This window comes from Arachis hypogaea, chromosome 20, assembly GCF_003086295.3.
Source record: "Arachis hypogaea cultivar Tifrunner chromosome 20, arahy.Tifrunner.gnm2.J5K5, whole genome shotgun sequence".
NCBI classification, from domain to species: Eukaryota; Viridiplantae; Streptophyta; class Magnoliopsida; order Fabales; family Fabaceae; genus Arachis; species Arachis hypogaea.
Genome location: NC_092055.1, coordinates 39125028 through 39138952, shown reverse-complemented (window position 1 = coordinate 39138952; position 13925 = coordinate 39125028). Strand labels below are relative to the sequence as shown.

Sequence of the window (13925 nt, the reverse complement as noted above, 5' to 3'; positions counted from 1 at the left end):
TGGATTAATAAATTTCAAATAAATTTAATTATGCAGGCACAAAAATTTAGTCACTAACAAAGTAATACTTACGACCCTAAAAAGTTTACTTACTTTTTAAAATAATTAAACGACGAATATTTAAGCTATAAATCAGTTTACAAAATTTCTAGACGAGTTAAAAATTATTAAAAACTAAAATGAGTAATCTCAAATTCTTTACAAATTTAAAATTTTCTTATTCATGACGAAATATGCTATTATGTGCTTTTTATATTTTAACAAAAAAATGGATTGAAAAGTTACATCGCTATTTATAATCATTGTCAACCGGGACATTTTAATGATAATTTTCTATATGGAAAAATTAATTAGGCTTTGCCCATTATTAGTTGAACTTGATCGGCACAAAAAGTAGTTAAAAGATTTTTATCCCAATTATTTTTCTATTATTTAACTTTGTCCTATTAGAAAATTACACCATCTTCAAACAATGCTCACTAAATTATGTTGCTGAACAAATATAAAAATACAAAAAATAGTGAATAAACCATTTTTAAACCTTCCATAGCGGCTATTAAAAATTAAACTCGCAGAGCCAATCAACAAACAAAGCACCCAATATCACTTATCAAATGACACTCGTTCAAATTAGGGTTTCGATTTTGCCTAAATTCAAAATCTAGATATGCAATTCACACATAAAGAGAGAGTCCCATAAATTAGAAGCTTACCTGCCGCTATTGCTAGACGAAATTCTTCTCCCTCAGCCACCCACCTTCTTCGCTCAACAACGCCGAAATGTTACCAAGAGCACTCTTAGTTCGCCTCACAAATAGATCAATCTATTTTAACTGTAAACTTTTCCCCTGCCTTCACCAACATGTGTAAAACAAGTTAAAAACCCTTTGTTCCTTTAAAGTTTTTTCAAATATTATTAGATATTTCTAAAAGATTAAATTTCTTATTAACTCTTATGTTTTCTAAATATTAGACTAAATTTCTGTCATTTTTGGTCATTAAGAAATTCTTTTTTATATTTCTTGAAATAAAAAAGATCCAATGCTCTTTAACTTGTCCAACATAGTCCTTAACCGATATAATGTCTTCACATCCATCTAGTCCAAATATCAAAACAATAAAATAACATCATTATCATATTATATTTATTTTGCTAAACCAAAGTCGTCATTATATCTTAATCTATCTGTTAACAATAATATTTCACACATTACTTCTGAACCCCTGCCTCCAACTACAGTTGCTTTAATGAGATACGTGTTCGCACCACCAAATAACATGCACTGTCAGTAATGTTCTTGTATGGTTACCTTGAGGGAGAGCTCGGTCTCTTGGAATCGACGCCGAGTTGTTATTTTCGGTGCCGACCTTTGAGTTTTATAATAACTCGAGCTTTACTCCAAGGGGATGTCCAATTGCGTAGAGCTTTGACCAAGAAACAGGGGGGAGTGTACCTGCAAAGGCACTCCGAAACTTAAGTCAGTATCGAGAATTCAATGTGTCCTTGAGGAATAGAAAACTATACCTTTTATGGGTAAAGGTAGGTCGGTTATGTTTGTGTTTTACCGTTTTAATTGAAGAGTAATAATTGGGTGATAAAATTTCATAAGACGTTTCTGTTTTAAGGCGTCTGTTGATATTATTTCGGACTGCCAAGTTATAACATCGGCTTACCGAATAATAACGTGTATAATGCTGAGTTATGATAGTTAATGCCAAGTTATGATGCTCGTTTTGTAACGACCGGATCATAGCCCCAAGCTTAGCCTGAGAAAGTGTTTAATGAAACTGGTTGAGCTTTTAATGAATCATAAGTCGGCCATTGAGTGAGGTCATAGCTCGGCCAAGATAGGGTTGGAGCCCCCAGGTCAAGATGCTTTATTAAAACTTTAATTTGAAAATAATCAAATGGGAAAAGTAACAGTTATAAATGAAAGAGAGGTAAGTTATGATGGCATTAAGAGGTTTGTCATTTCCAATGCCACTTGGACCAGTTGAGTTGATTGATGGATTTGACATGGGAAACTTAACCGGTGGGGATTACTTGTGGGTAACTACATTGGAATGTAAACAACTTTGTTGTTTGGAGTATCATTTCTCTTTGGATTAAGAGTTTTGCAAGTTCCTGGGAAAAATGAGCAAACGAGGTTAGTTCTAATTTTCCTTTTTCCTCTGTAATTTTTTGCTACATCTTTCAAGATTTGTTTGCTTGATATGGGTATTGAGAGAGAAAAAGAGAGGAAGGAGAAGGTGGACTGGTCAGACAATTGGGTTAGTGAGGATGTGAAAATGCGTACATCTCTATTCAGAGATGTTGATGCTGTGAAAGAAATAGACTTAAAGAAGATAGTGAAGGAGGGTTCAGGGATTCATGTAAAATTGTTGCCGTGTTCCATTGATGATCGTGTGTATCATAGATCACAGGGGTTTGAGTATTTCTTTATCTATAGCTGTATTATAGAAGAACTGAGAGTGAGGCTTCCCTTCTCAGAGTTTCAGTGTTAGGTGTTAAGGCAGTTGAACTGTGCTCCTTCTCAGCTTCATCCCAATGGATGGGAATTTTTGCAAAGTTTTGAGGTGCTGATTGAGTATTTGGAAGAGGAACCAACATTGGAATTGTTCTTTTGTATGTTTCAGGCCAAAGGTGCATGAAAGGGTAGGTGGGTTAACCTGAATAGTTCTCCAGGTTTTGCTGTGTTTAAGTTGTATAAGTCTTCGTTCAAATATTTTAAAGAAATGTTTCTAAAGGTTGCAAGTGTAGAGGAGGAGTTTCCATTCTATCTCGATGAGAATTTAGGGGAGAAATTTTCGTTGTGGTGGTGTTCGGAGCCACAAAATATACTTGGACTTGAAGAGATAAATTCGAGGAATCAATGTATTATTGAATACTTGGTAGAGCTTGTTGACCGGAAAGAACTAATATCCGTGTTTGATCTATTGCAATGGAATGAAGATAGGCAAGTGGTTATAGAGTATTTAGGTGAGCTTTTGAAATGTGTAGGTATTGTTTTGTGTTATATATGGTGGTAATTTGATTGTTTTTTTGTTTGCAGGGGGGAAGTATCCTGGGGTGTCAGCTACTACTCTGAGATCTCGAGTTAAAAGTAAAAATCTGGAGAAAGAGGGGTCTACTTCAAAAGTGGAGAAGGTTGTTGGTGCTGGGGAGGTTAATCAACCAAAGCCGTCAAGAAAGAAAGTTATTCTGAAGAAGAGAAAAACTGAGGTTATTGATGTGTTTGAGGGTTCCGAGGATGATAAAGGAGGTGTTCCTATGGAAGAAGTTGAAGGGTTTTTTGAAAACCAAAAGAAATTACATGATGTTGCCGATCATAGTGATGGGTCATCATTGTGGGAGAAGGGTTTTTCTTATATGGTTGTGGCCGACAAAGTTTGTCAGTCGTCGACTGATGTTACTTTGGCGGGCGAGGTTGGAGACGTTGCCATTGATCAGTTTATGCAGGTAGTGTATGCTTTTCTGATTTTATAGACGCATATGTATATGATTGTGTTTTTAATTGTATTTTCCTGAGATTTTTAGGTGACTAGTTTTCGGTTGGCAAGCCTGGGGCACAGCCAAGAGAAAAAATATCGTGGGGTAGCTGAGGTAAAGGAAGATCCGAAGTTAAGAGAGGAGTTGGTTTTAAAAATTGCTAGGGTATCTGAATTAGAGACTAAGTTATCAGAAAGTGAGAAGGAGTTGAAGGTGATGAAGGAAAATTATGCAAAAGAAGTTGAGGATTTGAAGAGAAAAGAGGCCGACCTTTCTGCAATGAGTGCTCAGGTAATTGAAGTTACGACAAAACTAAAAGGTGTGGAGAAACAAAAGGAAACTGAAATCCTTGATTCGTTTGTGAAAGGGTTTGAGCGAGCTTCTCAGTAGGCCAAGTTTCTTGCCCCTGGGGTTGATTTTTCTCTAATGGATCCGGCAAAGATTATCCAAGATGGAGCTATGGTGGAGGACGATGGCGCTGCTGAAGAGGAAGACGAAAATGTGGAATAGTTTTTATTTGAAATATTTTGTTTGTATTTGTTTGACAGTTTGATTAGCCTTTGTGCTGTCTTTTTGAGACTTAGCTTTTTGTTGGCTATGAATACAATGTGATGGTTTAATGCATCATGTAAAAAGGTAGCTGCTTTTCTAATATTTGTTTTTGTTTTCTGTGTGTCTGATTTGACCTTAGTATTTGAGGTTTGTGATAGGTATGTCCTAATGAAGATATGATTGAATAGCTAGGAATGCCTGATATGGTTTGGGGATTTGTTACATTCTATTTTGTCACTGATTTGGTTTATAATCTGTTAGTTTGATTGTTAAGTACTGACAGATAAATGAGTAGTATGTTGTTTTGATTGGTGAATATCGATTTGTTTGTCAGTAGTTGGCAAATAGTTTATCCGATGGATCTGGGAAAAGATCGACAATTAATTTGTCTAGTTTGTTTGATTGTGGAAGGAGATCGGCCATTGTTTGGTCCATTTTGATTTGTTCTGAATGAGGATCGGCAGTCTATTTAACTGATTAATTTAGACTAATCGGATTCGGGAATAAGATCGGCTATTTATTTTGACTGAGAGATTTCGAATGATTGGTTTCAGAGTAAAATCGGATATTTAGTTTGACTGAGAGGTTCCGAATAATCGGGTTCAGAGTAAAATCGAATATTTAGTTTGACTGAGAGGTTCCGAATGATCGGTATCGGAGTAAGTTCGGTTTGTTTGACTGAGAGGTTCTGAATGATCTATTTTGGAGTAAGTTCGGTTTGTTTGACTGATAGAATCTGAATGATTGGATTCAGAATATAGATCGGAAGTTCGTTTGATTGATAGTATCCAAATGGTCGGAGTTAAATTATGGTTTGGCTGACTGTTACCGAATTGTCAGTTCGGAGTATAGATCAGTGTGATAAATGTCAAATAAATGAGAAGTGTAACAACCCCGATTTTCGAGTACGCGAGATCGTTTCTGAATACACGGATTTCTCCGAAAGATCAGTAAAGGGAATACCTCTTCTGTATCATCAAGCATCTCAATCCTCATTGTCATTATATTATCTTTAACTCAGGACCTTAGTTGAGACAAGCTCGATAACGCGGTCACGAAGAACCTAGTTTTTGAACTGTATCGGTTAGGGGTTTTGATTCGGTTTTTCATAAATAGTCTCAGTTTGACAAACCAGACTCGATTTATGAGAGGAGAGAGATAATAGTATAATATTATCATTATATTAGTATTAGAAAATGCTTGAATGATATTATAAGGTTACCTGGTCTGTTTTAGTTAAAAACAGAAAATCGGTTTAACCGGGTTTACGGTTTACCGGTGCAGCTTAGCACCAGCACTCTCTGGTGACTTTAGCAATGCTAAGGCCTCATTATATATGTTCTATTCTCATAATAAATATGTTACTAGTGTCATTTATGCTAGTAGCTCAGAAAATAATTTTTAGAGATGTTTTTACGAGTGTTCCGATACACCTAGTTTTAGTAGTTATACACCTGAGATATTTTAATATTATTTTAACCCACCTCCAAGCCAACCAATCACAACTCACCTTACACCCCCAAGACCTCCAAGGCTGTCTCATTTCATCATTTTGGCCGAAATTGAAAGGAGAGAAAAGAGAGAAAACTTCATGAACACTTAATCTTTAAATCTTAATTTCTTCTGAACCAAAACTCAAATCAAAACTCCGATTTCACCAAAATGATCCTCTCTTCTTCCTCTACATAACCATGTGACTTATCAAGGCTGGAAATAAAGTGAGATGGCTGTCTCCCTCCCTCTTCAATTCGGTTTTCAAGGAAAACCATGCAAAACATGTGTTTTCTTGATGTTCTTCCTTAGGAATCATGCTTAACTTGACTTGAGGGCCAAGAAACATTAATTTTCAGCAAGTATAAGGTGAGATATTTCTTCCTAATGTGCTGAGGGAGATTTGGTCAGTTGAGAGTTTGTGGATTTAAAGTTATTCTTGATGTGTTTTAGGAGGAAAAAGTGCTTAAGGACCACCTGAAAGTCTAACCGAATTTGGAGCAGCAAATCAAGGTAGGGATTGACGAATTTAATCTTGATTGATTGTGTTTGAGTTGTGTGATTATTATATGGTTTGGTTATGCTTGAAATTGATTGTTTATATGAGTAATTCTTGTTGAAATTTTGGTGAAAATTTGATGAAATTTGATGATATTCAACTTTGAATTTGTGTTCTTCATGGCTGCTGGAAAAACGAACCCTAGACCTTAAATTGGGGTTCAATTTGTGTTAAAATCATGTAGAAAAGATGGGGTTTTAGTGGCTGCAATTTTATTTTGAATTATGGTAAAAATCGGTTGCTGAAAAGACTAAAAAACGGGGAAAAATAGAGAAAGAATCTGAAGAATTTATGAAGAACATGAAGAACACTTTGAGTGTGATGAAGAACAATGAAGAACAGGCTTTAGATCCTTAAAAGGGCAAGGAAATAAAAATTTTGGTGTTTAAGGGGTTATTATGTAATTTCTGAAAGTTAGGGTGGTTAAAGTAGAAATATTAAAAGTTACGGGTGGTAAAAAGTGAATTTTTAAAGGTTAAAAGTTAAAAAGGGATAATTTTCGAAAATTTAATGATAAAATAATAAATAATAATAAAATATTAAATAATAATATTTAATTAAAAATAATATTTTAATAAAAATAATAAAATAATGCGGAAAAGGCAGTTTTCTGTAAACGCTTTAGAAAGACAACTTTAAGCACAGAATCTCATAATTACTTTCATAAAACACTTAGGGAGTGGTAAAAACATATTAGTGAGGCAAAGATAAATAAAAGATAAAAAGTTGAAGAAAAGATAAAAAATCGAAGAAAAAGTCTGTAAAGTTTTAATGACAGAAAAACAAATAGAGACTAGTGAACGAACTAGGGCAACATAGCTAGTCCTGGAATTGCGAATATGGTTAGGTATTATATGAAAAGTTAAACTGTTTCAGTATAGACTTAATGAACCTATACTTGGGACAGACTAACTATTCATACCGAAATTTTCATAAGCTTTAAATACATACGTTAAACAGAGAAATCAGAACAGAGTAGAGAAACACAGAGAATAGAGTAACCAGAGAAAAGTAAAGATAAACAGAGAATAGAGTAACCAGAGTAAAGTAAAGAGATAAAGAGAAAAAGAGTAATATAGATACATATGAAAAGTGTAATCAGAGAAGAGAAAAGAAATACAGAGAACAGAGTAATTAAAACAGAGTAAAGAGATACAGAGAAAGAAAGAGGTACTGCATAAGAATGTGAAAGTGATGATGAATAACAAGAATGATAATGAATGATGATAATGAGAAAAGAGTAATATAACAAAAAGAAGAGAGGAGAAGAGTATAAGAATAAAGAGTTAAGCCTTGTGGTATGATGTTCTGTTGTATGTTCATCTGCTGCTTTTCCATTGGCCCTAGAGGTCCTGTAGGCCCAAGTTCACCTACAGTGAGTTGTTATTCCTGTAGGCCGAAGTTCACCTGCAGTGAATATCAATTGTGTATCTCAGGGTATTGCTCCTGTAGGCCGAAGTTCACCTACAGAGAGTTGTGATACCTGTAAGCCGAAGTTCACTTACAGGGGCGCTATTTCTATAAGCCGAAGTTCACTTACAGAGGTGCTATTTCTGTAGGCCGAAGTTCACCTACAGAAAGTTGTTGTGATTTAACCATTTCTGTAAGCCGAAGTTCACTTACAGAGGTGTTATTTCTGTAGGCTGAAGTTCACTGGTGCACGAAATTGTGATACATATCCATGGCTTCAAAGGCCTGGTGCTCTGATCTAGTTTTATTGTCTGTCACAACTTCGATACAACTAACCAGCAAGTGCACTGGGTCGTCCAAGTAATACCTTACGTGAGTAAGGGTCGAATCCCACGGAGATTGTTGGTATGAAGCAAGTTATGGTCACCTTGCAAATCTCAGTCAGGCAGATATAAATTGATAATGGTGTTTTCGAATATTATATAATAAAATAGGGATAGAGATACTTATGTAATTCATTGGTAGGAATTTCAGATAAGTGAATGGAGATGCTTTTCGTTCTTCTGAACCTCTGCTTTCCTGCTATCTTCATCCAATCAGTCTCATTCCTTTCCATGGCTGGCTTTATGTGATACATTACCACTGTCAATGGCTACTTTCGGTCATCTCACGGGAAAATGATCCAATGCCCTGTCACGGCACGACTAATCGTCTGGAGGCATCACCCTTGTCAATGGCTTCATCTTATCCTCTCAGTGAATAATATGCTCACGCACCCTGTCACGGCACGGCTATTCATCTGTCGGTTCTCGATCATGTTGGAATAGGATTTACTATCCTTTTGTGTCTGTCACTAACGCCCTGCAATCGCGAGTTAGGAGCTCGTCACAGTCATTCAATCATTGAATCCTACTCGGAATACCACAGACAAGGTTTAGACTTTCCGGATTCTCTTGAATGCCGCCATCATTCTAGCTTACGCCATGAAGATTCTGGTTAGGAGATCTAAGAGATATTCATTCTAGCTTATTTCATGTAGAACGGAAGTGTTTGTCAGGCATGCGTTCATAAGGGAGAAGGATGATGAGCGTCACACATAATCATCACCTTCATCACGTTCTTGGGTGCGAATGGATATCTTAGAAGCGAAATAAGAAGAATTGAATAGAAAACAGTAGTACTTTGCATTAATCTTTGAGGAACAGCAGAGCTCCACACCTTAATCTTTGGAGTGTAGAAACTCTACCGTATGACAATACATAAGTGAAGGTCCAGGCATGGCCGAGATGGCCAGCCCCCTAAAGTGTGATCAAAGGATCATAAGGTAATCCAAAGATGCCTAATACAATAGTAAGAGGTCCTATTTATAATAAACTAGCTACTAGGGTTTACATGAGTAAGTATTTGATGTATAAATCCACTTCCGGGGCCCACTTGGTGTGTGTTTGGGCTGAGCGTAAGTGTAGCACGTGTAGAGGCCATTTGTGGAGTTGAACGCCAGGTTTTGATCCATTTCTGGCGTTCAACTCTGGTTTTGGATCCTTTTCTGGCGCTGGACGCCAGATTTGGGTAGAAAGCTGGCGTTGAACGCCAGTTTACGTCATCAATTCTTGGCCAAAGTATGGACTATTATATATTTCTGGAAAGCCCTGGATGTCTACTTTCCAACGCAATTGGAAGCGCGCCATTTCGAGTTCTGTAGCTCCAGAAAATCCACTTTGAGTGCAAGGAGGTCAGAATCCAACAACATCAGCAGTCCTTTTTCAACCTCTGAATCTGATTTCTGCTCAAGTCCCTTAATTTCAGCCAGAAAATACCTGAAATCACAGAAAAACACACAAACTCATAGTAAAGTCTAGAAATGTGAATTTAACACAAAATCTATTAAAAACATCCCTAAAAGTAACTAGATCCTACTAAAAACATACTAAAAACAATGTCAAAAAGCGTATAAATTATCCGCTCATCACAACACCAAACTTAAATTGTTGCTTGTCCCCAAGCAACTGAAAATCAAAATAGGATAAAAAGAATAGAATATACTATAAATTCCAAACTATCAATGAAACAGAGCTTCAATCATATGAGTGGGACTTATAGCTTTTTGCCTCTTGAATAGTTTTGGCATCTTACTTTATCCATTGAGGTTCAGAATGATTGGCATCTATAGGAACTTCAGATTTCGAATAGTGTTATTGACTCTCTTAGTTCAGTATGATGATTCTTGAACACAGCTTCTTTATGAGTCTTGGCCGTGGCCCTAAGCACTTTGTTTTCCAGTATTACCACCGGATACATAAATGCCACAGACACATAATTGGGTGAACCTTTTCAGATTGTGACTCAGCTTTGCTAAAGTCCCCAATTAGAGGTGTCCAGGGTTCTTAAGCACACTCTTTTTTTGCTTTGGACCTTGACTTTAACCGCTCAGTCTCAAGTTTTCACTTGACACCTACACGCCACAAGCACATGGTTAGGGACAGCTTGGTTTAGCCGCTTAGACCAGGATTTTATTCCTTTAGGCCCTCCTATCCACTGATGCTCAAAGCCTTGGGATCCTTTTTAATTGCCCTTGCCTTTTGGTTTTAAGGGTTATTGGCTTTTTGCTCTTGCCTCTTGGTTTTAAGAGCTTTGGCTTTTTCTGCTTGCTTTTTCTTTTTCTTTCTTTTTTTTTTTGCCTATTTTTTTTTTTCTGCAAGCTTTGTTCTTTGCTGCTTTTTCTTGCTTCAAGAATCATTTTTATGATTTTTCAGATTATCAAATAACATGTCTCCTAGTCATCATTCTTTCAAGAGCCAATATATTTAACATTCTTAAACAACAACTTCAAAAGACATATGCACTGTTCAAGCATACATTCAGAAAACAAGAAGCATTGTCACCACATCAATATAATTAAACTAAGTTCAAGGATAAATTCGAAACTCATGTACTTCTTGTTCTTTTGAATTAAAACATTTTTCATTTAAGAGAGGTGATGGATTCATAGGACATTTATAACTTTAAGACAAAGTTACTAACTACTAATGATCATGTAATGAAGACACAAACATGGATAAGCACATAACATAGAAAACGAAAAACAGAAGAAATAAGAACAAGGAATGAATCCACCTTAGTGATGGTGGCGTTTCCTTCTTGAGGAACCAGTGATGTCCTTGAGCTCTTCTATGTCTCTTCCTTGTCTTTGTTGCTCCTCCTTCATTGCTTTTAGATCTTCTCTGATTTCATGAAGGATGATGGAGTGCTCTTGATGTTCCACCCTTAGTTGCTTCCAATAATTGTGTGGAAGAAAATGTATCCCCTGAGGTATCACAGGGATCTCTTGATTTACAGTCAAATGTTCTACCACTGAGCTATAGACCCTTGATGGAAGCTTTTGTCTTCCCTTTCCTCTTTCTAGAGGTTGCTCTGGCCTTAGGTGCCATCAATGGTTATGGAAAAAACAAAAAAGCTATGCTTTTACCACACCAAACTTAGAATGTTGCTCGCCCTCGAGCAAAAGAAGAAAGAATAGAAGAATAAGAAGAAGATATGGAGGAGATGGATGGGAGTGTGTATTCGGCCATATGGGTGGGATTGGGTGAGAGAGAGATGTTGAATTTTGAAGGTAGTGGGTGTATGGATGTGAGTGGTAAATGGAAAAAAAGAAGGGATGATCATGAATGGAAAGAGAGATGATGAGGTAGGTGGGGATCCTGTGGGGTTCACAGATCCTGAGGTGTCAAGGCATTTACATCCCTGCACCAATTTAGGCATGTAAAATGCCCTTGCACACAACTCTGGGCGTTTAGCGCCAGGTTGGTGCCCATTTTGGGCGTTCAACGCCCCTTTGCTGCCATTTCTGGCGTTGAACGCCAGAACCATGCTTGTTCTGGGCGTTCAGCGCCAGGATGCTCCCATTCTGGGCGTTCAGCGCCAGAACTATGCTCTGTTCTGGCGTTTGAACGCCAGACAGATGCTCCTCCAGGGTGTGATTTTTCTTCTACTGTTTTTGATTCCGTTTTCAATTTTTATATTTATTTTGTGACTCCTCATGATCATGAACCTATAAAGACACATAACTAAGAAAAATATAGTTAGATAAATAAACATTGGGTTGCCTCCCAACAAGCGCTTCTTTAATGTCAATAGCTTGACAGTGGGCTCTCATGGAGCCTCACAGATGTGCAGAGCTTTGTTGAGACTCTCCAACACCAAACTTAGAGTTTGGATATGGGAGTTCAACACCAAACTTAGAGTTTGGTTGTGGCCTCCCAACACCAAACTTAGAGTTTGACTGTGGGGGCTCTGGTTGACTCTGCTTGGAGAGAAGCTTTTTCTGCTTCCTCTCCATGGTTGCAGAGGGAGATCCTTGAGTTTTAAACACAAGGGAGTTCTCATTCCATTGAAGGAATATTTCACCTCTGTCAACATCGATCACAGCTCTTGCTGTGGCCAGGAAAGGTCTTCCTAGGATGATGGATTCATCCTCTTCCTTTCCAGTATCCAGGACTATGAAATCAGCAGGGATGTAAAGGCCTTCAACCTTTACTAACACGTCCTCTACTTGTCCATAAGCCTGTTTTCTTGAGCTGTCTGCCATCTCTAATGAGATTTTAGCAGCTTGCACCCCATAGATTCCCAGTTTCTCTATTACAGAGAGGGGCATGAAGTTTATTCCTGAACCAAGGTCACACAGAGCCTTAAAGATCATGGTGCCTATGGTACAGGGTATTATGAACTTTCCAGGATCCTGTCTCTTCTGAGGCAATGTCAGTTGATCCAGATCACTTAGTTCATGGATGAACAAGGGAGGTTCAACTTCCCAAGTATCAATGCCAAATAATTTGGCATTTAGCTTCATGATTGCACCAAGAAACTTGGCAGTTTGCTCTTCAGTAACATCCTTATTCTCTTCAGAAGAGGAATACTCATCAGAGCTCATGAAGGGCATAAGGAGGTTCAATGGAATCTCTATGGTCTCTAGATGAGCCTCAGATTCCTTTGGTTCCTCAGAGGGAAGCTCCTTATTGATCACTGGACGTCCCAAGAGGTCTTCCTCCTTGGGATTCACGTCCTCTCCTCTCCTCACAGGTTCGGCCATGGCGCTTATGTCAATGGCCTTGCACTCTCCCTTTGGATTCTCTTCTGTATTGCTTGGGAGAGTACTAGGAGGGATTCCAGTGATCTTTTTACTCAGCTGGCCCACTTGTGCTTCCAAATTTCTAATGGAAGACCTTGTTTCATTCATGAAACTTACAGTGGCCTTAGATAGATCAGAGACTAGATTTGCTAAATTAGAAGTATTTTGTTCAGAGTTCTCTGTCTGTTGCTGAGTTGATGATGGAAAAGGCTTGCTATTGCTGAACCTGTTTCTTCCACCATTGTTAAAGCCTTGTTGAGGCTTTTGATCCTTCCATGAGAAATTTGGATGATTTCTCCATGTTGAGTTATAGGTGTTTCCATAAGGTTCACCTAAGTAATTTACCTCTGCTATTGCAGGGTTCTTAGGATCATAGGCTTCTTCTTCAGAAGATGCCTCTTGAGTACTGTTGGATGCAGCTTGCATTCCATGCAGACTCTGAGAAATTATATTGACTTGCTGAGTCAATATTTTGTTCTGAGCCAATATGGCATTCAGAGTATCAACTTCAAGAACTCCCTTCTTCATAGGCATCCCATTACTCACAGGATTCCTTTCAGAAGTGTACATGAACTGGTTATTAGCAACCATGTCAATGAGTTCTTGAGCTTCTGCAGGCGTTTTCTTTAGGTGAATGGATCCACCTGCAGAAGTGTCCAGTGACATTTTTGATAGCTCAGATAAACCATCATAGAATATATCCAGGATGGTCCATTCTGAAAGCATGTCAGAAGGACACTTTTTGGTCAACTGTTTGTATCTTTCCCAAGCTTCATAGAGGGATTCACCTTCTTTCTGTCTGAAGGTTTGAACATCAGCTCTAAGCTTGCTCAGCTTTTGAGGAGGAAAGTACTTGGCTAAGAAAGCCGTGACCAGCTTATCCCAAGAGTTCAGGCTGTCTTTGGGTTGAGAATCCAACCATAATCTAGCTCTGTCTCTTACAGCAAAAGGGAAAAGCATGAGCCTGTAGACTTCAGGATCTACTCCATTAGTCTTAACAGTATCACATATCTGCAAGAATTCAGTTAAAAACTGAAAGGGATCTTCAGATGGAAGTCCATGAAACTTGCAGTTCTGCTGCATCAGAGAAACTAATTGAGGTTTCAGCTCAAAGTTGTTTGCTCCAATGGCAGGAATGGAGATGCTTCTTCCATGTAAATTGGAATTAGGTGCAGTGAAGTCACCAAGCATCTTCCTTATATTATTATTATTTTCGGCTGCCATCTCCTTTTCCTGTTCGAAAATTTCTGAAAGGTTATCTCTGGATTGTTGTATTTTAGCTTCTCTTAATTTTTTCT

General features: G+C 37.7%; 1 non-coding gene across 1 annotated transcript; it reads left to right on the top strand.

Moving 5' to 3' along the window:
* The first annotated feature begins 13347 nt into the window (after window positions 1-13347).
* LOC112787350 (small nucleolar RNA R71) lies at window positions 13348-13455 on the top strand. The gene has a single exon (XR_003194768.1). It is a non-coding gene; the product is annotated as a small nucleolar RNA R71 (small nucleolar RNA).
* The last annotated feature ends 470 nt before the right edge of the window (window positions 13456-13925 follow it).